General features: G+C 37.1%; 1 protein-coding gene across 4 annotated transcripts in view; it reads left to right on the forward strand.

The window, feature by feature from the left end:
* Nucleotides 1-6,921: 6,921 nt before the first annotated feature.
* The window catches only part of DGKG (diacylglycerol kinase gamma), a 150,873-nt gene continuing 130,669 nt past the window's right edge, over nucleotides 6,922-27,125 (forward strand). For 2 of the 4 annotated variants that reach the window (XM_034439621.3, XM_087872129.1), the window contains exons 1-2: nucleotides 7,596-7,710; nucleotides 9,727-9,808. The gene's annotated coding sequence lies outside the window, so the exon portion shown is untranslated. Of the gene's footprint in view, nucleotides 7,227-7,577; nucleotides 7,711-9,726; nucleotides 9,809-27,125 lie in introns of those variants that run through there. The other 2 variants (XM_087872131.1, XM_087872132.1) reach the window with 2 other exon arrangements.

Consider the following 27,125-nt stretch of genomic DNA (forward strand, 5'->3'; position numbering starts at 1 on the left):
AAGGAGAAAACAAAAGGAAAAACAGACGTTTGCCGGCAAATTCCCTCTGGTTTCTTTCGGATTCCATCTGGGCTCAAATGTCGCTCGTACGAGGGTGGATTTGCAGAACACACTAACTCGTGCATGTAATAAATTAAACTTCACAACCCTTCTGAACTATTAAAACACTCATTTTATATTTCGCGTAATTTATAAATTCAGCCATTATGGTTTGTGAGCCATGGTTTATAGCAAAGTATATGTTCACCAGGTTACTATGGCTTGCTCAACAAACCCGAGTAAATTACACTATTGCGAATAATTCCAGGTAAATTTCTCCCATTGTTCCATAATGTACAACTTGGCTGCAGTGTGTTAAAAACACACAAATCTTCATCCTATATAATATATAATGAGTAACAAAATGAATGGGTCAAAAATTATGCTTTGTTTTTCAGTGGGGGCTTCTTAAGCAAACTCTGGTTCCTGAATTGTGCTTCTCACTTCCAGCTATCAAAATGTATCAGTGTATTAAAATTGTTGGAAAGTAACCAACAATGTTGATGTTTCTTCCAATAATTTTAACTGAAATTACTATTCCTTCTAGTTTATTTTTTTCATTATATTATTTGTACATAAATCATATTTGTAGGCAATGACTGTATTGTATAATATTAAAATATACCCAACGCAATATAAAAAAGAAAGCAATAAATCTGGATCTTATTTCAAACACTTGGTTGATCCAGGAGATGAAACAAAATTGAACACAATTTTAGCATGTGTAGTTTGGGGGAGGGGCAGTTACATGTTATATATGTGCTCAAATTTTACTTGATATGTGTTAATAATATACTGTACTGTTTTCTCTAAGTGAATATTTTATTATATAAAAGATGGAAAGAGTTTCCTTAACTAAGTATGGCAAATCAATACCTAGGTTCTAAAAAGAGCATTAGCTATTTTCCTTGAACAATCTTTACTCTTGAATAATGTAACATACTATATGTAACCTGGAAAATGAATCTAAACCCATTTTCCAAAATTACATGTCTGTTTTAAATATTCAGAAGATGAGTCTCCGTAACTACAATGAAACTCACTTCTAAAGCAATTCACTTCCATCATTTTACTTGTTCCTGTATTAAGGTAAATTTAAATAATATAAATAATGCAAGTAATAAATGACCACATGATGGTGCCATAATATTGAGTTGTTTACTGAATCATGAAAATAATACCGGTACAAGTTACTGAAGTGTCCCTAATGTTTTTTTTTAAGTTGTAAGATTCAAGTCATTATTGTATTCATTAAAATTTTTAGAAGTTTATTTGTTCTAAATAGTACATAAGAGGCAAAATTCCAAAACAGAAGTATGTAATTCTGTCTGGACCAAGGGACAAACACAGCTTCTAAATAGCAATAGCACTTAGTTATATATCGCTTCACAATGCTTTACAGTCCTCTCTAAGCAGTTTACAGAGTCAGCATATTGCCCCCAACAATCTGGGTCCTCATTTTACTGACCTCGGAAGGATGGAAGGCTGAGTCAACCTTGAGCCCATGAGACTGGAACTGCTGAACTGCTAGCAATCAGCAATCTGCAGAATTACCCTGTAATACTGCATTCTAACCACTGCGCCACCACAGCTCTTAAATGGCATATTGTGGACTGAGTGCAGCAATTTTGGATTCATATTATTTATATTTGTAGTTCATTGAACTTATATACAATTTATATAATTGTTCTAGCCATATATTAATACATCTCCTGATTAAATATTACAGTATTTAAAGTCTTCCTCAAGCCTTTTTGGATCTTTAAGCAGTTCAAAGCCACTTGCGGTTCAAAATGGTAGGGAGCACACTCACAGCCAACAAAGGAACTGGAGCTTTTTGTCACATTTGACTTCAATAAATCTATATTATGTGAGTGGTTTTGTCCCACAAGTCAGCCCTTTTGTAAGGGTGCCCAGATCATGCTTTAAATAGTCCAGTGTTGGAATTGGCTCTAAAGAAGATGCCCTTTGAGAGGTTCTCTTGGAATTGAATTATGGAAGACCTCTTAAATCTGGTTCTAGCTGGCTCTTAGCAGCAGCTCCCACAAACACAAAAAGCAGCAGCTTTCTGTGTTAGGGGTGACTGTTACATAGTGCAGTGGTTCCCCATTTAAACATAAACAACTCCAGAATGTGAGCATGTGTGCATCTTGCCTAATAAGGCACATTTTTAAAAAAATAAAGCTTACCGTATGTACATACATGCATCCATCCACATACGATAACATATACCTTTTTGTTTTTAACTTTTATAGGAAGAACTAAAAGCAAGAACTAACAACTTGTGGAGAGAGATTGTGTAGATATAATCAGATATATTTTTTTGTAGGTGAGGTTCTGCATATTTATAAATGTAAGAAACTTCCTTATGAAACATAAGGAATGGTTTAGCCGGAAAATAAAATGTGTGAATAGCTGATGTTGGAAGAAGTAGGAAGAAATGTCACATGATAAGTGGTAGCCATTCTTCCTTTCCAGCACCTAAACTACCTGATATTTTAAACTAGCTTTATTGATTTAAAAAACAGTGATTGAATGTGCTTGAATGTGATTGAAGTAGTTTTCAGAAACTACTATGGATTTTCAGTTAACATTGTTTAACTCAGTAAGATATTATTGCCTGCTAGAAAAAAATCACTTGAAATCAACCCTGACTGTTCTTTGGAAGAAGGGATACTGAAGCTGATGCTCAAATATTTTGGCCACCTAAGGAGAAGAGAGGACTCATTGGAAAAGACATACCGTTGGGAAAGATAGAAGGCAAAAGGAAAAGGGTATGGCAGAGGATGAGATGGTTAGATCATGTCATCCATGAAATGAACATGAATTTTGGCAAACTCGGTGACAGTGAAGGACAGGGGAGCCTGGTGTGCTGTGGTGACAGAGTCGGACACAACCTAGTGACTGAATAACAAAACGAGAAGAAACTTCTAAAACACAAGACAAGGATGTGTTAAGTATTGATAATTTGAGAGGTCCTTGGTGTTCTCTGAGATTAGTTGTTTTCTTGCAGAGGTTTCATTACCCAAACTAAACATCATCAGTAATAATAATTTGTTGTCTAAGTGCTCCAGCTTTCCTTATTGTCCTGACATGTAGTGAACTGCTATGTTATAGAATATTCATAAATATTCTCATTTTAAGGCAATGTCAATAATAGAATGCTGCAAAATTATTCCTTTGGTTCTAGAGAAATCTTAGATCATCTAGAAATATGATAATCCTATTTATGTTCAAAGTTATATTCAAAATTATTGAAAGGATTTGGGATTTGCATTGAAGCTTCTATATGCATTGCATATATCCTAAATTCTATTTGTAGATAAACCTAGAGAAGTGAAGCTGTTTTTAAAGACTGCTTCAGCTTCTGCTATGTATTATTTTTCTGGCATATAATTATAGAGCTTCTATAGATTACTAACAAACACATCTTATATCAGTATTCAACAAAACAGCGGTTGTTCTCTTCAAAGAGAGTGTTTCTATTGTTTTTTCTCATTTTTATCTTTCGGAAAACACCTGCTCAGGAGTCCAAAGACGAGGCCTCTCAGACACGCTTCTCTTCATAGAATTTGCATGTGCTCAGCAGATAAAATATATGAAACACATTATATTTACTTTAGTTGTGTTTATTTGAAGTTCCCATGTCTGATTGTTGCCTGTCCCCATTTTCTCCTGTTCCCTCATTCTTTTGCTTAAATTCATTTTTCCCAAGTATTATAGATTTCTTTCTGAAAATCATTATAAAATATTACATTATGGAATGGCATATAAATATCTTTAAAATATGCTAAAATGCTGATTACAGTATTTTCTTTGCATCTCTGCTGCTCAGTATGCTCTACTTTACTGGTTGTGATTTTGCATGACAGCTTATTTTCCTATCCAGGTTATCATCTCTTTCTGATGAGTGTAACTTGTGGGGTCTAAACCAGAAATGGGCAACTTGCACCACTTATGAACTCCCAAGATTCTTTTCTGAAGGGCCCCCATCTCAAAGTAAACAAACATTGGTGACACACTTTTCTACCATGTAGATGCAGAAGTGCACATGGACTATAGTGTACTATAACATCTAGAAAGGATGAAATAAAATTTAAAAAACAATGGTTGAACTACAATTCAGCAACCTTAGTGAATTTGGCTAATGATGAAGAGTGGTAGGAGCTCTAGTTAAACAATATCTGGAGGGCTATAAGTTTCTTATTACTCTGCCTAGGGCTCCTATATAGGGCTCAACTTTTAAAAACTAACGATGTCCTCCAAATTGTGGAGGCAGAAGGGTCAGGTTTGAACCAGGAGACTTGTCTTCCAAATATTTTACATGCTCTGATGCTCATAGTTTCTGCCTAATGGGAATAAGACTGTTCTGCTGGGCATGAATGAGCAGTAATAAAGCTCTTTGCACATTTAACAGAGGATGTAAATAATAATTATTGGAACAACTGTAAGGAAAACACTGTTTGTTCCCACACATTGTCTAGTAGTTCAGTCAGGAAGAAGCTTTCCTCATTTGTCTTGTTTATAAACATTATGCACTTGTTTTTCATTTCCTCTTTATTCATGGATGGTCAGCTATACTGTCCAATTCCTCTTGGTGGGAGAAAGAAAGACATCAGACAAGAGAGACATTTGGGGCAGATTGTTATGCGAAGAAAGAATGGAAGCTAGCATAGGAAAGAGATGCTCTGAAAAAGCAAACAACTGGGTAGATTTTGGAGATCCTGAACCAATAACAGAGATCTCTGAATTCTGAGGAATTTTTTTAATAAGTTCTTTATACAAACCCTGACAATATTTAAAACAAACAATAGAAACAGAGTAAGGACAAAGAATGTTCTCATGTTCTTTAAATGCAGATCCTTGAGAATGCTTCTGAAACTATCTGGGCTGATAACTTTAAAAGGGCAGGGGTAGAAGACCTATTTTATTCCCACTGTCAAAAAAGAATCCCATTTCATAATCATGATGAATATTTGATGATACCTGAGATAGTTACATATAGATTGCCTACCTTAATTTGCCACTTCATATCTTAGAAAAAAAATATATTTATTATTTTTATTACCATAGGAATATTTATATTGCCTCCCATCTACCAATGGCATTTTATTTAGAGCTGAGGTGGCGCAGTGGTTAGAATGCAGTACTGCAGGCTACTTCAGCTGACTGCTAGCTGCATTCAGCAGTTCAAATCCCACCGGCTCAAGGCTGACTCAGCGTTCCATCCTGAGGTGGGTAAAACGAGGACCCAGATTGTTGGGGGCAATATGCTGGCTCTGTAAACTGCTTAGGGAGGGCTGTAAAGCACTATGAAGCGGTATATAAGTCTAAGTGCTATTGCTATTTCCTCTTAAGAAGTGCCTAAATATTGTCAACCCAATCCTTGAAGAACAAAATTAAGAATCAACACCCTTATTCAGGTCATATTTATTTATAAAATTTATTGGCTACCCATCTTACCATAAGGTAACTCTGGGCGGTTTACATATTATACACATACATACAATATGCATGCACGCACACACACACAACATACATTAAACCCAAACATTAAAATCTAAGGACACATGGGGAAGCAGAGGCGGAATGAGGAGGGAAGGGGATCTGTTGTTACTTGATCAATCAATTCCACTGTGCTGTTCTTCCATTGGGGCCCCAGACCAACTGGCAGAGCCAGGTCTTTATGCCCCCTTATGAAATAATAGGAGGATTGGGGCCAACTTCACATGGGGGAGGGGCAAGATGTTCCAGAGGGCAGGAGCAATAACAGAGAATAATCGGGCTGACAGGACAGCATGCTTCCTCTTCGGCATGAGTGTGACGGGCCAATCCCAGTGGGGTGAGACAGTCCCTCAAGTAACCTGAATTTATCCCATGAAGAGCTTTAAAGGTGATCACCAACATAATGCATGTTATGTTTGAATTAGATTCTAAATATGGCTTCGTCAGTAAGTGTTGGGCTTCACCTCCCAGAATTCATAACTTTTGCCAATATTGGCTAAAATTATAGTTAGTCCTAAGAACACAGTTTTAGGTGATAATTGTCAACATAACATGATTGATTAACGCTTAGATTAGGAACCAGGATGGAAAGTCAAAAAACATCCTGAAAGAAGGCAAAGGCAAGCTAGTTCTGAACCATAATTAAAGTAACCACATAGATGTTTCTTTGTGGTCAATAGGATTTGAAATGTACCTTCACTTTTGAGTAATTCAGAAGAAGAAAGATGAGCCACTGACCTAAAAACACTCAATGGTAAATCAAGGGAGGAACACAATTTCAGTTGTGATAGACATTTAACTAGGGTCACAATTCACATGCATGCTGTTTGTGAGAGGTAGTTCTCAGTCATGGATTATTTGCATTCAGACTGACCATACTAGGAGAAAAGGAAACAAAGTAAGTATAATAGGATGAGATGGACAAATTCTAGCATTGCCTTGAAAACTCTGCTAAGCAGACAGTAAACAATTCAAGCAGCCTGCAATCCTATGCACATTTGCCATCAGCTCACTAAATTCAATCAAATTTGAGTTGACATATACCAGATTGTGTTATAAAGTTGCATCTAGATTGGAACCAAAGTATTATTGAACTCTTTAAAAGAGTAAAAAAGATGGCCTAGATGGAGATAAGCAATATTGGTTACCGAAGCAACAAGGAGTGAAGCACATTTTAAGTCTATAAGAGAACAAAATTATGCGGTAAAAGCTAGAACTGCCACCTTCATAATTCACAAGAGTATTAGAAGGGGAAGCAGGAACAGCAAAACCAGAATTTCCAGATTGCTATTAGAGCCTTCTCAATAAAAGTAGTTTTAGCTTTCTTGCAGAGTTGATTTCCTGGTCGTCTATCAGGTGGAATTGACACCTCTGCAGCTGCTGTCCACACAACACACTTAACCAGGGCAGCTAAAGATCTAGCAGGCGACTCAGAATGCGAAATTGGCTTTTCTGGCTTAATATTTTGAGTAACGCCCACCTGTATGTTAATGGTCCAGCAAACTGTATTTCAAAAAAAAAAAAAAAGATTAATTCAGCTACGTGGTTTGTATGAACTCGACCAGTGTTTCGGCTTTCTACAGCGTCAGGCAGACGGCGGTCAACTTCCAGACGGGAAAGTTTCACCCAAGCTCCTGTCCGCGGGGTGGATCCCAGCATAGCTTCTCTCGGCCTGTGATCTGGTAAGGAATAAACCGATCTGGCGGGAGGCGCGCCGGGCGACCGCTAGGGGGAGAGAGCGCTGGACGGCAGCGAGGGGCTCCCTTGCGCCTCTTTCCGCGGGCTGCCGTCGTCGCTGCCGCTCGCCTTATTTGTCTAGGGAGGGTATTCTCAGCCCCTCCAAGATGGCCTCAGAGCGGTTGTCAAGGCAACAGTGTGAAAGTCATCAGTGCCATGGAAACCCTTTGCGTGGCCGAATAATATAAATATTTTTTTCGCGAAGAAGGAGCCTGGGGATGAGTGGGCGATGTGCTATTTTCTGACGCGGCAGCGGGCGGGAGGGGGGCTCCCCGGCGGCTAGGGAAGGGGGGGGCGATAAAATTAGCTCAGCATGGAGGGGAGGAAGAGTTTCGGGAGCGGCGGGGCTTGCCCTTGGGACGGGAGCCCGAGGAGCCGCGGGGTCTGCCTTTGCATCTCCGAGTCCCAAAGGCCACTAACTGCGCACAGGTAAGAGGGCTTCGGGTGCTTGGGCTTGTCTTGCTGCGGCTCCCGGCTCCCTCCATCCCCATATGGGGCAAAAGCAGGCACGTCTGCCCCAGCAGCAAGCCGCCCCGACTGCAACTGTTCCTGCTGGGCCAGGTGGACGTGGCTTCCTCTTCCAATCTTTGGTGCCGCAGCGGAAGGCACTGCTTGATGATTGCACGGGTGAATTTGCGGGGGCAGAGGCTTTTCTTGCCCGTGTATCTGGAAGGGTAGTTTGGTTTTATAGACAGGTAACCCATATAGGAAATCAATGCCAGAAAGAAGCCATGGGCCAGGAGCTGTTACTGGGATATGCGTCCATAGCAGGAATGTAGAAAAGCAACCTATGCTAGCTGGGCATCAGTTCTCATGCAAGAATGCTATCTGTTCTAAGAATTTTACAGCAGTATGAAGGATCCCACAATTTAGTGAAGAATTTCACTAAATTCTTAGTGAAGAATGAATCTTGTGGGCTTTTTCACACACTTTTTAATATTTTTTAAAAAACCTCATTAACAACAACTGCAGTGTTTTCCTTATGAAATTTCCTTTGTTGCTTTGTGAATGATATTTTTGGAAATAGTTCCCATCTGTATACAGGTACTCCTCAACGTACGACCATAATTAAATCCAAAATTTAAGTGGGAAATTTGTTAAGTGAGTTTTGCCCCATTTTATAACTTTTCTCACATTTGTTAAGTGAATTGTTGCAGTTCTTAAATTAGTAACATGGTTGTTCTTAAATTAGTAACACGGTTGTTAAGTGAATCTGGTTTCCCCGTTGACATGGCTTGTCAGAAGGTTGCAAAAGGTGATCACATGACCCCAGGACACTGCAACCATCATAAATGTGTGTCAGTTATCAAACATCTGAATGTAAATCACGTGACCATGGGGACACTGCAACGGTCATAAGTGTGAAAAATGGCCATGTGACTTTTTTCAATACTGTTGTAACTTTGAACAGTCCATAAATGAACTGTTGTAAGTTGAGGACATACTATATCCATACTGTAATGGGTACAACAACGACATAAATGAATGTGATAAAGACTTAAAATTATTTTTTCACTCTGTCAACAGAACTTCAGGTAGCTGTAAAATAATCTGTTTGGGTTTTTCCCCCATTATTTTGAGTGGTAACATGTTAGACCAAGTCCATCACTCGCTGAATATTTACATGCATATCATGTGAAAGAATTTAAATCAGAGCAATATTTCTTTCAAGAGCAGAGAAACGGTTATAAAACTATAATAATACCAATCATTGTATCATTTTTGTGCCTATCTGCTGAGATTAAGACCCTGTACATATAGATGTTTACAGATTTTGCTAAACAGCTCCAGATCCAGGCTTTACAATAAGAAAAAAAATTCCAACTCATCAATTTTTATAATTGTCAATTCTCAATTTTTCAGCACACTGAATAAAAGTTTAAGCATGCAAATTACAGAAGCCATCAGGATAATAAATGACTGTCTTCTTTTTGCTTCCTAATTCTGCCTGCTCACTAGTAGTGAAGTTTTTCTAACCTGTTTCATGATCCTTTTTTGTTGATATCCACCTGCAAATAACTTTCCATCCCATCACTCAATTTTTCTGAAGGTGAAACACACCAACATCTATGAACATCTTCAGAAATCCAATACAATCATAGCATTGTTTGCCTAATTTATATGTGTAGAGAGGAGTAGCCCACCTGCAACTCTTATCTTAATATCCAAAGGCTTAATTTAAAAAAAACCAAAAACCTTCTGCAAATATTTGGCTCAGACTTCTGCCAAGAGCAATGTGTTCCTATCCTGGCAGATACCCAGGCAAGGACAAATGAAGACAGAAAGAGAGAAGAAGAAATGATAATTTGTCACTTTTCATCTCCAGTACCTCCCACTACCAGAATTGGTTTGCCAAACATAATACCTAGAAAGAATAAGAGCTGCCAATTACTGTGAAACAGCATTGTATGAGTCCATCTAATTCCCCAACCTGACGTTCTTTAGATGTGTTGGGACTACAACACCCAGAATTTCCAACATTGACTGGGAATTTTGAGAGCAGCAGTGCAAGTGTCTCTGGCATCAGGTAAGGAGGCTGGTTTTACCAAATATTAAATGGCAGGAAGATGAGATTGTGCTTTTTAGATGTTTTGTTTTGCAGTCAATAGCTATAGCCAATGTGGCAGTCCTGAAAAAGCAGGACTGAAGGGTACAGAATTGGAATTACTTGCCCTGATTGCCTCCATCCCCCCACACACCTTCACCACCCGTATTTTTTGAGATATCTCTTAATATTTTGCCCTTTCCCAAAGTGGAAAATTGAACTGAAACTATTTGGTATTTTGTTACCAAATTTCTGAAGCACAAACTCAGAGGGATTTTATCAAAACAAAGACTACCTTTTGCTCAGCTCCCAGAAATTACATAAATAGATTTGTCTTGTCTTCTTGGCAACAGTACAGAAGTGGGTTTGCCACTGTCTTTTTTCAGGATGCTTTTTCAACTTCCTTATGTAGACTACATTATAGCTCAGGTTTCCTGGTACTCTCATCTGAGTGCCACAAACATCCAGCCCCTTTTCAGTTTTTTTTTCTTTCATCCAAGGTCAGCTTCATTCCAGAGGGCAGAGGAGGGAATGAAAGAAGAATTGGGCTGGGAAGATGCAGAGCAAACAGTTGTCCATGATTTCTTACTGTGCAGCTCATCCATCGCAATACTTATCTATAAAATATGTAATATTTTTCTTTAGCAGTTGAGCCACTCTTGTAGTTTTACAAATTTCTTGTTTAGAGCTAATGACACAAAAGAATTCACTTCTAACAGTTAAACTACCCTCAATTCCACTTCATAATTATATTGATTATCCATGTGGATAATCAGTACTGTATAGTCAACCATTGATATTAGTAATTAACAATATTAAGTTAATAAATATTAATGTATACATATATTAAGCAATATATTGAAATCACATTAATGTGATTTAATGGTTTAATTGGAATTTTGTTTCAGAAAACATAATTACTGTAACAAACAATAGTGGTTCCTTTTTAAATTATAAGGACTTGGGCATGAGAAAATTAACCATAAAGCCTTCTGTACAACTAATTATTATTCTTATTTGTGATTGACATCTGGGCTGAAATTATAAGCAATTCTACTTTAAAAATAAAAGCAATTAAAATGTGTAAGATTCTTGAATAAATATGTTAATCTTGGATTGTAAATCTGTACATTTTTTATCATAATATATGTTATGATATCTTATAGTTTAACTGATTCTACCATACTGGTAAAACATATTTCAATATTTATTCTGCATATGGATTTGCATTCTTGACAGCTTTCACTGTTCATTGGTACTTTTGTGTATGAAAAATACTCTTGTTTTCCTTAAATCTTTGAGACAGACATAGTCACAGAATACCTCAATAATGTAATGTAAATTTATGTTACAGTGAACTGTGGTAAAATTGGGGAGGGGATAGTTTAGGCACAAGTATTTTGTAGAAGAAAATCTACGGTATATAAGGAGTATTATTAATTTATCTTTTAAGTTACGTTTTCAAATTTGGGAGAGGCAAAAGAAAATCAGTGCATGCATATTATCAACATTTCTCTATATGAAGGTCAAATATTCCCTGTCTTTTTATTTCAAATATTATGAGGGATGTAGAGTAATCGAACTTCTATATGAATCTTTACTGGAATAGGGTTTTCTATTCTCATAGAACCATGGCAACATGATTACTACCAGCAATAAAGTCTGTCTAACATTTATTCTGGGTTGGGGGAGAAATCTGATTCATTTTTGCATATTTAAGAGGTGGCTAAGATTCTTGGCTTTTCATTTATTTTAATGGCAAAAGCAATCCATGTTGCTCAACTGTGTGGGACATTCCACTGTGGCTACTTCTGCTTTCCAAAACTTCCTGAATTGATTATATAGCCATTCATCATTATGGAAACTGGAAAGTCATTCAGGAGAATCTTAGCATGAATCTAAGTTTCTTGACGAATAATTATTTTCCTCTTCCTGTTATGCTATACACCATGCATTCGTTTTTAAAGGAACTCCTTGGGTTTCTTTTTTTTTTTCCAGTTGGCTGGGAAGTGGCTTAAGCCTGGGATATTTTGGGGGCCATCTGCAGCCAGCAACAGCTGCCCATCACCCGATGCGTTCCCACAGAGGGCCTCCTCAGGGTGCCGTCGGCCAGACAGTGTTGGCTGGCGACCCCCAGGGGGAGAGCTTTCTCTGTGGGCGTACCTGCCCTTTGGAATCAACTGCCCCTGGAGCTCCGGGTGGCCCCCGACCTCCGCTCTTTCCATCGCAACCTGAAAACGTGGATGTTTCGTTTGGCTGGCCTGGACTGATGGGGTTTTAATTTTTAACATGTTAGTCTTAATTGTACTTTTAACTGTTAAATTATGAGATTTGGATTTAATTTCTTTTAACTTTTTCATTAGATGTTTTTTACTGTTGTGAGCCACCCTGAGTCCGGCTGGAGATAGGGTGGCATATAAATCTCATTAATAAATAAATTAAATAAGTGCCCTAGCTGATCATTCTCCTTCTGCCCTGGAACCTTTATAGGAAAAAACAGACTGCAGACAAAAATGTTAGCCAGAACTACAGTGATAATAATACCTGTAGTGTTGCCAAGCTTCACACATGCAGGTTAAGCGAGTAGGTGGAAGGAAGTCAGTAATATATACCATACAGTTGTTGAAAATGAAATTAGGGAAATGGCAGTTTTGAAATTGGATGGATGGGATGGATGGATGGATGGATGGATGGATGGATGGATGGACGGATGGACAGACGTTGAGATAGGTCAAACAGACAGATATTGAGATAGGTCATTTAAATGTACAAGCTCAAAATGGAAGAGTTGAGATAGGACAAATTAAATATGGAGGAAAGTGACATGTAAAGTCCAAGTCAACTTTGCTGAACCTATTTCCAAGCTCTATGAAGCAAGCATAAGTTTGAAGTGGATTATAAATAATTATTTCTGTATATAGAAGCAAGAAATGATGTGGAGATTCCAAAAGTTATAGTTTAATGGGGCAGAGGCAGCAGAATGTAGGCATTAAAGAGACTTCCTACTAACTACTCATCAAAAATGGTTTGGGTTGCAAGTTCAAAAAGGAGATATAAGTACTATTTATATTTGCTAATAGACTTCAGAATACAAAACTACAATAATGCAGGCCACTTTATTAAAACTATATTTTTTTGCAATGTAGAAAAGCTTAAAAACTAAGCTTATCTTCACTGCAGGATTATGTAATTTGTTATAAGCAGTTAAAGATAAGACACAGCACATATTGAAATACTGTTTCCAGCCAGAACAAGGAGAAATGAAACTTGAATCTCAAAGGGGTAATCTTGAACTATGCACATTCAATAGAGTAGGTTATGATAAAAGCATATCTGACCTACAGCCTTCATCCCTGTAACAAAAAATAATGATGAGTCAGCGCTCATGATCAGTTTTAAAATAAAGGATAAGCTGTACTGTGAACATATACAGGAAAGGTGATTCATCTTTCTAATGAACAGTACATGTGGTCTCGAAGGTGCTTTTCAAAATGCAACTTTCTTGGGGGGGGGGGTTCTTCTTGAAAATGTTTCGCTTATCATCCAAGAAGCTTCTTGAATAAGAAGCGAACTGAACTGAAGAAGCTTTTTGGATGAGAAGGGAAACGTTTTCAAGGGGGAAAAAAACAAGAAAGTCCACTTGTCCTTTGAAATGCACCTTTGAGACAACCATGACCTGGATGATTGAGATGATAGACAACAAATGTGGTCCCCAAAATGTTATTGGGAGTTTTCATTTCCTATCTAGGTTATTTTTCTACTATGTTAGAAGAGAAAACACAGAGTACAGGTATAGTCTAAAGCAGCAATTTATAGAAAACAATAAATTACGAAATATTTGAAAATATAAAAATTATACTTTGCTAGATAGAATACAACTTAGAAATAGAGGTGGAAATCTAATCTTAACATGTAAGTGGAGACTGGAAGAAATGACCTGACTCCCAAGTATAACAACATGAGACTTGTATACCTTAATGGTATTTCCTGGTGGTTGCCATCGATAAGAATTTTTTTTAAAAACCATACATATCCTTAAATCTAAACCAAAATAGCCCAACAGGACAGAAAGTAGATCTACTTCCAAGAATGAAGTTATGAAATAAAGGGTGAGGGACAAGAACCTTAATTACAATGAGTGAGAAGAGGGACCAGGACACTGAGTATCTTTTTTACATTAGGAGAAGCCAAAATTAAGGCAAGTAACCCATGCTTGTAAGAAAGTGGATTCTGAGTACAGTAGGTTTTTAGTTTCCTTATAAAAGAAATCAGCTGCACTAGAAGGATGTTCTACTTAAGTCTAATTATGATCAAGATTCTGTTGAGCCTTATGGGATTCCAGAAAGTTGCTACAATAACAAAAATGTCACAGAAAAACTCCCCTGTGTCCACTGTAACTGTATTCACACATTATGATTGTGCTGGTATTACATTACTGATATTAGAGCAGGGCAGTAATAGGACAGTCATATCTTTTGTTCCTCAAAATAGTGTGAAATATTCCTTGCAATTAATAAGGCTTCTAGGAAAGAATAAAAGAATCAATTACTTGTCTCAAATTGATTACTAAATCCTAAGGAGGAAGCTTTGGGAGCATAATGAAAGTATGTTCTTTGTCTTAGGAATGTAAGCAGACTCTTTCCCCAAAGCAAGATAATGCCAGCTACAGTGTACCCCACAGCTTCTCTGGTTAACAAATAAGGCCATTCTGGCAAGTAGGCATTGTTAAAGATGTTTAAGGCATTCAGATCAAGCAGGGACCATTTTTGTTATCCAGCGTGGCTTCAGTCTCATCTGGCACAATTGATATTTCAAGAAAATTAGATTCCAAACAAAAGTATTAAGAGTAATTTATTGGAGATATTTGATGCATTAATAAAAAAAGATCAGTCCTTCAGAAGTGTCCTTTTTGACATTCTGAGATTCAATAATCCTTTAGGAAGCAAAAGCAAAAAAATTATCATTATCTTGAAATTGTGTTATGTCCTAATAAGAGATACAATATTGTTCAGTATCTTACTCCTTGCTGCCATTTTAATTTATGTAGGTTTTAATGTTTGAATGTAAGTTGGTGTTAAGTGTTTTCTTTTATGTTATGCTCTGGTCCAGAATCTGTGAATTTGAGTGGGGTGTGTCTGTGTATATATACATTCGTGACAATGATGACATATTTTCAAATATATATATTTAGGATTATAACCACTTAGCTGCCTAGTAGTCACTGTACAATCCTTAAAATGAAACTTGTACTTGCTGTTTGCTAACAATAAACAATATTACTGGTTTAAATTCTTGCTTTTGTGGTAGATGAGCAGCTCAGAAAATTTAGATGATTCAGACTGAGGTGATTCAGCCATTACCGGTCTCATTCGTGATATAATTATAGTGATATAGTTCCAGTGAAAAGGGAAGGAGGCCAAGCTTCTACTTTCATTTTTCACATTGCACAATATATGTGTGTGATAAAGTCACAATTGTAATGTGCATCATCTTGAAGACACTCTGATGTGTATTCTGATTGCAAATACCCTAAATACATCTTTTCCTATCACAAGGCTCCAGAAGAATAAAACCTTATGGGCACCTTAAAAGAAATAAAGCTTCTGATTTATAACACTACTGTAAGAAATTCTAGTCTCAGAAATCTATAAAATACAGAACGTTTTGTTCAGGTCAAGCTTAATGCCTGATGACTTCATGGACACTTCCATATGGTTACTATGGCTATAGAATGGAAGTGGTTTGCCATTGCTTTCCTTTGGCATTTATTTAACTTCCCAGAATAATCTATAGTCCTGGTAGTTTCCAAGTCTGCTTTGCTTTTGAACCCATAGAAGGTCAATGTGGTGCTACCATTTGCTTCAGACATTTATAACAATCCTTTCCAAAATAATGCTTTCCTTGATGATACTACATCTCTCATAAACTCAGTGGCGGGATTCACCAGTTATAACAACTGGTTCGCTTTGCTCCCCCTCCAGAGGCTGGAAATGGCCCATTTCTGGACTTCTGGTACTTCCAGTAGGCCCATTTTTTGTCCTCCCCAGGCTCCAGAGGCTTTCCTCAAGCCTCCGGGAGAGTAAAAACCGCCTCCCCCAGGCACCAAAGGCTCTCTGGAGGCCCGAAACAGGCCTGTTTCCGGACTTCTGATAAGCCAGTTTTTCGCCCACCCAGAACCTCCACGTGCACCCTGCACTTACCTGGCATCCAAAATGGGCTGCATGGAAACTCCTGGGAGGGGCAGGGCGGGGTGGGCAGGGTGAGCCAGTTCTTGGAACAACCAGTTCGGCAAACCAGATTAAAATTAACATCTGGTTCACCTGAACCGGTGCAAACCGGCAGAATCCCATCCCCTGCATAAACTAGTCAGGTTGGGGGTTATCAGGAGAATGTTATTTTAGAGAAATCTGCTTCACTGTCTGTGCCTGCACACCTTGCTCCAGTTGATGAATGGTTTCATAGGTTTTTCAGTACACATGGACTGAAACAATTCTCTTTGTGAATATTGTTTAGAAGCACTAAGATGGTATATTGTATCTGATGCTCTAAGTTGGAACATAAGTCTCTGCATCTGTTCAGAAACAGTTTTGGACCTGATGAGTCACCTTGTTGGCTTTTTCTTTTTAAGATAAACTTTTGAGGAATATCTATATGAGTGAGATGTCTCCTGTAAACCCATGGTTGCAGTTAAATCTCCCCACAAGTCTTGGATAGAATACCTAGATTTCTCAAAATATTTCTTTCAAATTTCAATTTTCAACATGAGAAAAAAGGGAAATTGTGGGAATTAATCCTGTTCCCATGCATGGAATTAATTCCCCAACCTTTAAATCACTGCATCCAACATTCTTAGAGAAGTATGAGCTTATATTTAAATGCAAAGTAATTATCTTGATAACAATTGCACCACTGTAAATAGTTTGAATTTCCTCAATCATGTGTATGTATAACTTTTCTGGAATATTAATATGAACAGAGAATAGGATTCAGTTTGGTAGCAACACCAGTAGTTGGACATGTACAAAGGGTTTTATATCAGTCTCTAGGCAACTGTAGAAAAACAGCATTTGCTCAGCATCTAATTACAAATGACACTTCAGCTGGTGCTTTAAAAACACCAAGTGATGGGGAAGAAAAGGTTCCCTCTCTGCTGTGATCTGAATTATTAGAGATGTTGTCTTTCAGGGCTACAGTAGAAAACCACCACTTTTTGACAGAGCCCTATTACTGCTTTGGTCTTCCATTAGCTTAACTCCCAGTGGGGCATTTGAAAGCACTTCACAATCAAAACTGGTACTCTCACTCAGACTGCCACTTTGTGTCTCTAAATTTTTTACACACTGAACTATAAAGCAGCACCTTTGCTGTAATTATGGTCATAACAGCACATATTCAGGAAAAATAGGGTACTACTGTATAAAGTCAACATTCTGAAAGCAATTAGCCATTGAATAAAATTTATCCCAGCCTTTTCCATGAAGGTGCCCTCCAGAAATGCTGGAACTACAACTTAGGGAATTTCCAACTATAGGCATGCTGATTTACAGTTGGAATCTCAGCAATGGCTTTTCCATTGTTCTTCCCAAGCAGTTGCAATCCAGGTAATATTATCTGAACGATACTAATTTATTTATTTATTTTGGTTTCTAGAATGCTCCTCAGCTGAATACCAGCTCATTCACAAATCATTATATTCTGTATACTAGAGATCCTAATTAGGTTTCAATGACTGGAAAAGACCATTCTGCCATTCAGACTCAGAGGTGAAAAAGTTAGAGAGGGATGTGTTTTTTGGAAAAACATTCCTGTTTGCTGGCTGATGGAATATTCCATAAGTGACAGTAAGAGAAAAGTAATGAACTCAGCACTGTTTCTCTGTAATATATTAAATTCCACATGTTATATACTGTAGATTGTTAAAAATCCGTAGTTTATTTCCTTGCTTAAGTAGCAGTTTATTTACAGTGAGTTTGGTTTGTAAGCATGATGTTTATAGTAATATGTGAACTCTAGGACTAGGTTTACATGATTTGAAATTGCATTTTGCAGCTTAGTTTGTAGGAAAGGATGGGAGCTGCTGATAAATAGAAGCTCTTGGTGTTATAAGAACATGACCTGAGATTTGGGTGGCATGAGTATTTGTGGTTAAGGTTAAGTTTATTGTGGATTTTAAAAATAAACATGTTACATGTGCCATTTTGAGAATGTGAAATAGATATAAACCCAGGTTATGCCTCAAAACACCTTCACATTCTCAGCACAAGAAGCATTTTATAGACAACAAAAAATAGGCAAACACTAACCTGTTGTCATGGAGAATGTAAAATAAAATCAAGAGAAGAATTGGTGGCAGAATGATATAGTTATCAATATAGTTTATAATTATTAGAAAGACTTAAAGTAGACAAAATAATGTATGGTTTTGAATATTGTAAGACTAAGTTTGAAACAGAACTGTGCACAGATTATGAATGTGTAATTGCTAAAATGTACAAGCTTTTATTGAAATTTAAAACAAAAATAAGTTAAAAATGTATGAAGAGAGATAATGATTTTGGTTATAAAGATTCAACGTGGAGAAATATGTGGTTGAAAGGACTGAAATTTACATTATGTTCTGATTTTACAAACAATTTTTATAAAATGGATAATTTATCATGTTTGATGGACATGTAAAATCTAGAAAATTCTGGATTCAAATACACAGACTGATTTAGAGGATTTTAATTCTTAATATATAATTGAGACCATTTTTTAAAAAATGTCCTAGTTCAATGGGAATTGGCGAAACAATATATGCACAAAAAGGAAAGATTTGGTATTAGCCGCTGCCACTACCGGTTCGCCCTATCCGGGGCAAACTGGTAGCAACCCACCACTGGTAACATGGTATATCCACATAGTATCTCTGATTTGCAAGCTACACTTGGCTTCGAATTCAAGGTACTGGCTATCATTTTTAAAGACGTTTGTGGCTCAAGGCCTGATTATTTATGGGATCACCTTTCTCCAATTGCCTCTGCCTGAACCCAGGGTGGGCATGATCTGAATACCAATGGCTGAACGTTGCCATTTTTGAGGACCCCAGAGTTAAGCCTTGTCTGTCATCTCTCCTGTCTTCTGGAATACTGTTTCATCAAGTTAGTTTGTCCATGACCCTACTGTCCTTTAGAAAAGGCTGGACAGTTTGTGCTTCCAGCTGATTGTTGATAAGTGTTTAGAATTTTGTTATATTTTAAAAGTTGATTTTCATTCTTCCAAGGTCAGTAAATTGAGGACCCAGATTGTTAGGGGCAATATATTGAAATTGTAAACTACCCAGAGAGTCCTGTAAAGCAGCTGTCCCCGACATTTCTGGTTTGTGGACCGCCAGTGGCAGGGGAAGAGGGGATGTTTCCACGTGAGTGGCAGGTGAACACAAATGAAGCTCGCGCATGTGGAGCTGCATACACGTATGCTCACCCACCGCATGCATAGCCCAATTCCAAACAATTCCCGTGGGTTGGGAACCCCTTCTGTAAAGCACTATGGGGCAGTATATAAGTCTACTATTGCTATTTTCCACAATGCATTAATATTTTTGCATTTGGTTTTGTATTTTTAGGGTATTTTTAAACGCTGCATACTATTTTTTCTGTCATTTTTGTCTCCTCCCAAAAGTTGAGGGGCAGGTGTTTGTATAGTAAAGCACAGTTTGGTTAAAAAGCCATGCATAAAGAGTACAATTTCTTTTCTTTCATTCCCATCCTGAGCTTGCAGAGGTGGGGGATAGATGGTACTTTCCCTACCAAGTCCCTGGTTGTAAAGAAGAAATCTCAGTCACTTTCAAATATGCATTGCCTTCTTCCCTGCAAGAGGGGTCGAATTTTCTTTGTGCAAAAAATGTACTCAGGGATCACCATCTGACAAGCCCTAATCACTGCACATATAGCTTAGTGAAAATGTGGTGCTCACCCTGATACAATCTGGTACAGGACTTGAGACCTGGAGGTGGCATCCTGGGAACAGGTGGATGAAGCTGGCAGCTTGCACTGGGAATTACCATTGGCTATTTCATGCCAGTAGACCAAAGCTTCCTCAACACTTACTTAAGCATTAAGAACGAGTAGATTCAGCAGAACCACTCCTCCTATGTGCCCCTATTCATATATATATTTATGGCATTTTTGAAAACCTGGGCCCTATTTTATCCTTTTCATTGGTGATATATAAACAGCCAATCTAGTTCAAAGGCAGCTGTTCCGCAGGACAGAGAAACAGACTGAACTTCAAATCATTTTCAGAACTTAAGCAATATTAAATGGTGGGAGCTAAGAAAGTGAGCCACTAACTGTTTCCCCATTTAGGATGCCCACACATTTCACTCCATGGGGTTGTTGCTTTATTCATTCACAGCATCAATCTCACAGACTGCAGCAGAGCTTCTATTCAAAACTCAGCCTTTTGTACATTTGTTATTACCAGATTCTGGGGGATGCCTCTACAATGCTTTCCAGCATCAACCACTTTATCTTTAATAAACAACCCACATTAAGGATAGAGCACAGAATAGGATTTCCAGCTTCTTTTTAACAAGCTTTAAGTTGGCTACCTCTGATTTGAATTGTTTACTTGTGCTTGTGCTTGTTTGTAAGGCTTCTGCCACCAATCAAGATCATGTCATCAGGTCCTGACAGATAGTCCTGCTGTTAGCTATGTTGTGTTACAAGCAGGAGATGGGTAATAGTCTTACCCAATGGTCTAGAGCAGGGCTGTCAAACTCCCGGCCCACAGGCTGGATGCGTCATGCACTGGTCACATCCATGTCCAGTTTAGCGAAAGGGGAAAAGTCCCGATACATCACATGACAACAACATGATGAAGTGAGTTTAACACCCCTGGTCTAGACAGAAAACATCCCTTAAGAAAATGAGCTGAACAAAGGCCTTCCCTCTTTTTGTGCAAACAGAGATTCATAATTCATCTGTATGTAGTCTCACCACCTCCCTATATTGTTAATGTAGAAAATAAACACTGGTTCAAGTCATGTTTCTAGGACATTGTCATGGAAAGAGCAAAAAAGTTTAGGAAGTCTCTCTGTCCTTAGGAAAAGTCACTTTTCCTGTGAAGTGAAAAAGTTCATGTTGCAAAACTGATAAGATGCAGCCTGTTCATGATGTGATGTTGCAATAGCAAGCATATTAGTTTTATTTATTCAAGTATCACCATACTCCATAGGGACACATGGGTGGAAAGACAAAATATTATAAAGCAGCAAGCAAAGAAGATCCACAGAGAAATTGAGAGAAAATGAGGGCAGAGACCTAAGTTCAGACAGAGATCTCACACTGCCTGAACAGTGCATATCAATTTCTTTATTCAATATTAGCGGTGCTAAATAGTAAATGATCTTTTCCTTCCAAATTCTGATTTTCTGTTTGAATTTTGTATTTTCAATAGTCATTTCTATATGTGTAATTCCTCACTGTGACTTCACAAAAATATTTCTATATATAGAACATAGGATGGGCATCCTTTTGTTGGTTGGGGGCAACACTCAATACTTTTGGAAGGAGAGTTGCAGAAGTAATCTCAATAATGAGCTTTACATTAGAATACTTAAATCTAAAAGTTACAACACTCTTTGCTCACAGAGCTAGAGGGTCCTTATAACATTATACCCTGGCTAAGCTACATATCGGCTAAATTAGAAAATGGATTGTTTATTATCTCAAGCATATTTCTGTAGATAGATAGACAAATCTGTTTCCTTGCTCAACTAATATTTCAAGAAAGGAAAAGCAATAGCAGAGATAGTTGTAGGTTTTCCAACTGATAAACCAATATATTCCATGTGCTTAACTCTTTGAGAACATGGAATTAGGGAAAATATGTCTCCAGGGCCTTTCATGATACATATTATTGAAGCTTAATATGTCAATATTCAATATTTTTGAAACTGAAGAGAGATTTAGTAAATGACTTATGTCTGAAAACAAACTAGCCCAGGAAACTGATTTTTACAGGGTTTGTTGGGTTTTATATCTTGCGTCTGCTTGAAAAGGAAGACAACTCAGTAACAGAAAATGTCTAGCTTTATAAATGGGATAGATGGATAACTGTGAAAACTTTGCATGTATTTATAATCGCATTTTACATTAATTTATATTTTAAGAAGAATCTACATGAATATGCACATGTACAGTATATCAATCAAAAGTTTGATTGTATTTTATCACAAAGTACATAGTTGCAGATTTTTTGTCCTTCACAAAACATGTTTAGGAATCATATTTTATATAAAAAGCATGTTCTAATACATATTTTGTTATGTGATAATTGCTTTTATAACAAAATTCAGAAAAAGGTTAAATCCAAACCAAAACTATATTTGTGGATTAATTTGAGAGATTCACTTTGAAATGAAATTCTAAAGCATTCTTTACAAAAAACCCATTTACCCAGATCTTGCTGTACACTTGTGTGTTTTAGCAACAGAGTTAAGGGAGGCTGTCAAGAAAGGCTTTGTTCTATTTTTGCAAGAAAGGAGTTTCCTCATAATTCTAGAGCATCCGATTCCTCTGGAAGGTGGGGGGGAGAGGAGAGAATGCCATAATAGAAGACGGTTTTATGTTTATTGTTTATTACAGATATAGTCAAGGATGGGTAAAGAAGGTATCGCTGTATCAGAACATAGAGTCCCCAGAACAGTTTGTCTGGAAAACTCAAGCTGTTATACACAAATCTCTGACCAATAAGCATGACATTTCACAGATCTCCACAGATTATTCTAACAGAATCAAGACTATAATACTGGCATAAACCCAAAGCCATATCTAGAAGCTCATTGAAAGCAAATAGGTTAGACTAGTTTGAGTCATGCATAGATGCAATGTTTGCTGACTTTTTAGATGAAAAACATTGATCTTAAATCAGTAAATATTCTAAAAAATATTTTCTAGTGAGGAAGTAAATGATGCAATGAATCCATAATATAAAATCCAGTACAGACTTATATCCTTTATCTCATTAAATGTCATTTTTTTACAACAAACATGAAGGCTTATGAATCACATGCATTCATACAGTACATACCATACAGTCCATGAAGATCTTTCGACATTCAATATAACCCTGAAGATCTATATCATATACAGTTCCCAAAGAATACATCATGTATGCATATTCATAGGCAGTATTCATGTAAATAACACAAATTTAGTGGAAATGAAATAAATGTCAACTTTTAATATATTATTTGTTTAATATCCTCCAGAGAGACAAGGAGATTCACAAACATCCAGAAACAAAAAAATACACTAACTGTATCCTAATTTTAATTAGAAATACAGAGGCATGCAGTACACTTTCTATGGGCACAATTGTGCCAGAAGGAACTCTTGGTCATTTTAACTGTTTATTTAAAGTTAACTGTAAAATAGCTTTATTTTATTTTGTTTTATTACAATATTTTGGCGATTTTCTGAAACTGCTGTAAAATGAAATATCGATATTCCAGTTTCTTAAAGATTCCCTACCAAAAATTTCCTAGCTCTCCAAGTGAAATACAGAACCCAGATTTCCTTGAGAGAGATAAATCACAATTAAGGCAGAGTAAGTTCCAAGAATCGCTACATGCTACAGGGGCATCTTATTCCAAAGAGCAGCCATGAAGTCTATAAGTTCTGCTCCAAACAAAAGTGGCTTTGCTGTTTAGAAGTTCAGAGGCTGCATCAGTCCCTGATCTAGCATCTACTGCTTGCATTTAGAGCAGTTCAAATAGAATATCTAGGAAACTTGTTTTTAGACCAGGAAACATTTCCAATGTTCCTTCTCTCTCAGGACTGCTGAGTCTGTTTTATGCCTTCAAAAAGCCAACATGCAAGTGTCACAGATGCAGCTGAATCTAAATTTATTTCCAAAGCCAAATGTTTGCAAAAAGTTGCCCATTATTTTCTCAGCTGTGCTAATTAGGGAACTGTTCTGACTATGTGGTGGTGGCAAAGTGTTAATTAATGCTACAGCATTATGGTCTGTTGTAAACAAATTGGGGAAGTATGTTTGTGAGGGAAATGTGGAAGTATTGTCAGAATCAGATGCAAATGCCTCCATGTAACCCACACCGAGTCTCAAATTGCTGACACTACACTGCCTTTTATAGAGATGAGAAAGACAAGGATTTGATTGACAAGCTAAACTGCCTCTTGAAAATTTATTAATTTATTAATATTCAAGGACAATCATAAGCAAATAAGCAAATCACATAACTCAAAATGTGAAACCACGTTGAAACATGTTTTCAGGCTGTGCTCATTTGCAGATCTGATTGCATTTACAAACAGGAAAATTGAGTGCATCCATCTTAAACAATATTGCAAAGTGCTGCCAACACTGCATTTAAACAGAAAATGCAGGTGCATGGTGACCCACTTAGGCCTTTTGTTTCTAAAAATACCCATCTGAATACTTGTGGAACTTGGAGAACAAACTGGAACAGTGGATACACTTCTGTACCCTGATTCAGTTTCCAGACAGATTAATGGCTGTTTTAATAATAAACTAACCATTGGTCCATATACACACAGCATGGAAAGCCAGATGAGACACAAGAAAGCCACAGGAAAATATTGTAGGCATATTAAAATAGCATGTGGCTTCCTGAAAATCATAGCTAATTGTAATGTAACTAATTAATGTGATCCAGGAGTTGTAGTGTCTGAGTTTAGCACTGCCCTGAAATAAACAAATGAGTTTGGCCTTGCTTATTTTATACTATGTCCCTGCACTAGCATAATAACACAAGAAAAACAATATACCAAAAAGCACCCATCTACTTTAGCTAAAATGCTTGAAGAGACCGCAGTTCCATATAGAAGCTATTGATGAAACAGAATCTGTGCCTAACCATTTAAACAAATCCTTTTTTCAGTTTTTAGTACTTTTTATCCTTCTCAACAAATATTCAAGGAAGGCTTATTTATTATATTATACACTCTTTTCATTTTATTGCCATTACTCAGGAACATTAATTTATAATTGCTCATGCTTCATTCTTTTGATACTCTCAAGCTTTAATAAAGGCTTTGAAAGTCTTTTTCAGAAGAAATTCTCTTGCTATTGCAATCTTCACAGTGTGTTAATAATCCTTTTTAATATTATTGACACAAATGACACTAGAGAACTATGTTTTAAAACATTTTCCATTTATTACACAATGAAGTTTAGAGGTTACAGCAAACTATGCATTTGACTTACATACTCCATTTTCCAAAACTTTCAGCCATTGATCTTGTTGCTATCGCCAAATCGTTCATACTATTGTTCTCCAGTGTGGTGCCATCTAGATTTGCCAGTCTAAGTTGCCAGAGTTCATTGCCAACATAAGCTATGTTCATACTATCTGGAAATTCTGACAGTGGGCTTATAGTATATACAAAGGGCATATGCATAGATGTCAGGAGCATCATAACGTTTCTGAGAAAATTTTATCAATTACATGAAGACATTACTCACCCCTCTACATAGATGCCCAGATACATAGATGCCCAAATACACGTGAGAAAGGGAATAATAATTCATTAATATTTTTTTAAAAAAAACTGTATGCCAACTTCCACTGACTGAGTGGCTCAAAACTATCAAACAGGTAGGTTTACATAGTCCTCTTCTGCAAATGAATGGGGATTCTCCTTTGATTGTTTCATTTTGGATGACTGATTACAGTCACAATGTTGTGATTAGTACCTGTGAGTGATCAGTGTCAATCAGTATTTGATAAGAGTTGTCTTATAAAACATTAGAGAGATACTTAAAATGGATTTACATTTACTATGAGAACAATACTTGGCTATAATGCAGTCAATGACTAAATAATATCAATTAGACCTTGCAGAAAACCCTTTATTATGGAAATTATCTAAGCTAATCTTCAATCATTGATGCAGAAGAAGAGATGATTGATGAGTTTTATTTAACATTGAAATTGACAAAATATTGATGTTAAAAAGATCTATGTTCAAATACAATGTCTAGGCCATTTAACCATTGAAACGCAGCATTGTTTATATTAAAAGATACTGGACTGGTATTGACCTCAACTTACAGCTCATCACGATGTGATCCAGAGTTTGAAGTGGGACCCCACAATCACACTGAGGGGACGATACTATGCCCCATTTATACAGAGTCCCAGCAGATGCCATGTGAGGTATAAATTCTCTTCAGGATTGTCCATTGCTGACATGGTAGTTCAAAGCCTCACACCCTTTTTCTTGGTCATTTATATGTCTACTTATATCTGGATGTTTAGCAACCCATTTGGCTTTCCATTGGATATCCATGTTAAAGTTGTTGGGCAGATGTTGTGCAAGTCCAGTGGGGCTTCCTAGATTTGAGTCTTCTGGCTGATAAATGAGGAAAGTCAACATGCACCGGTAGGAGTGAGTTGTTCATAATTTTTCTATATTCTCTCACTAGTGCATCTTGCTTGCTGGAGGTGCTATATGGCTCAGAACAGGAAGCCATCGAGTGGTTTTAATACATCTATTTATAATCCTCATGATGTCATTGAGTCTGGCGTCTAACTTATTAGTATGGCAGCTGTTAAGCCATGCAGGGGCACAGTATTCTGCTGCAAAGTAGACTAACCCTAGGGTGGAATAAACCAACCCTGATGGTGGCAGCTGAAGCTCTCCATTTAGTTCTACATAATTTCTGGAATATGTTGGAACAAATCAATTTGTGTTACTAAAGAAAGGAAACTTAACAAAATGTGTAAATTGTTGTATACATTATACATTGGTAGTATAAAATTGCATACTACCAAAATCATGCTTAAAATATTCAAAAACAAATTAGAACCCTACATGGAAAGGGGGATGGCAGATGCTAAAAATGGCTTTGGAAAGGGCCAAGAAACAAGAGACATTATTACTCACACATTGAGAAAGCCAAAGAATACCAAAAAGAAGTCACTATGTTCTTCAGTGATTATAGAAAAGCTTTTGATTGTATTAAACATGTCAAGCTGCAGAATGTGCTTAAGAAAATGAGAATCCTAGAACAGTCCTTACGTAAAACATTTACGCTGGTCGGTAAGCCTCAATATACTGCAGAGCACGGGGAAATTAAATGTCTCCAAATCAGCAGAGGAATAAGACAAGGATGTGCATTTTCCACTTACTTTTGAAACTTATATGAAGGTTTCATATACTAGGGAAAGATGGATTAGAAGATGAAGAATCTGGTTTTAAAATTGGAGAAAGAAACATCAAGCACCAATAACTATATTGATTGTAGTACTCTGATAGCTGAAAATGTA

The sequence above is a fragment of the Pantherophis guttatus genome, chromosome 6 (genome assembly GCF_059756535.1).
Source record: "Pantherophis guttatus breed Tessera chromosome 6, ASM5975653v1, whole genome shotgun sequence".
Lineage (NCBI taxonomy): Eukaryota > Metazoa > Chordata > Lepidosauria > Squamata > Colubridae > Pantherophis > Pantherophis guttatus.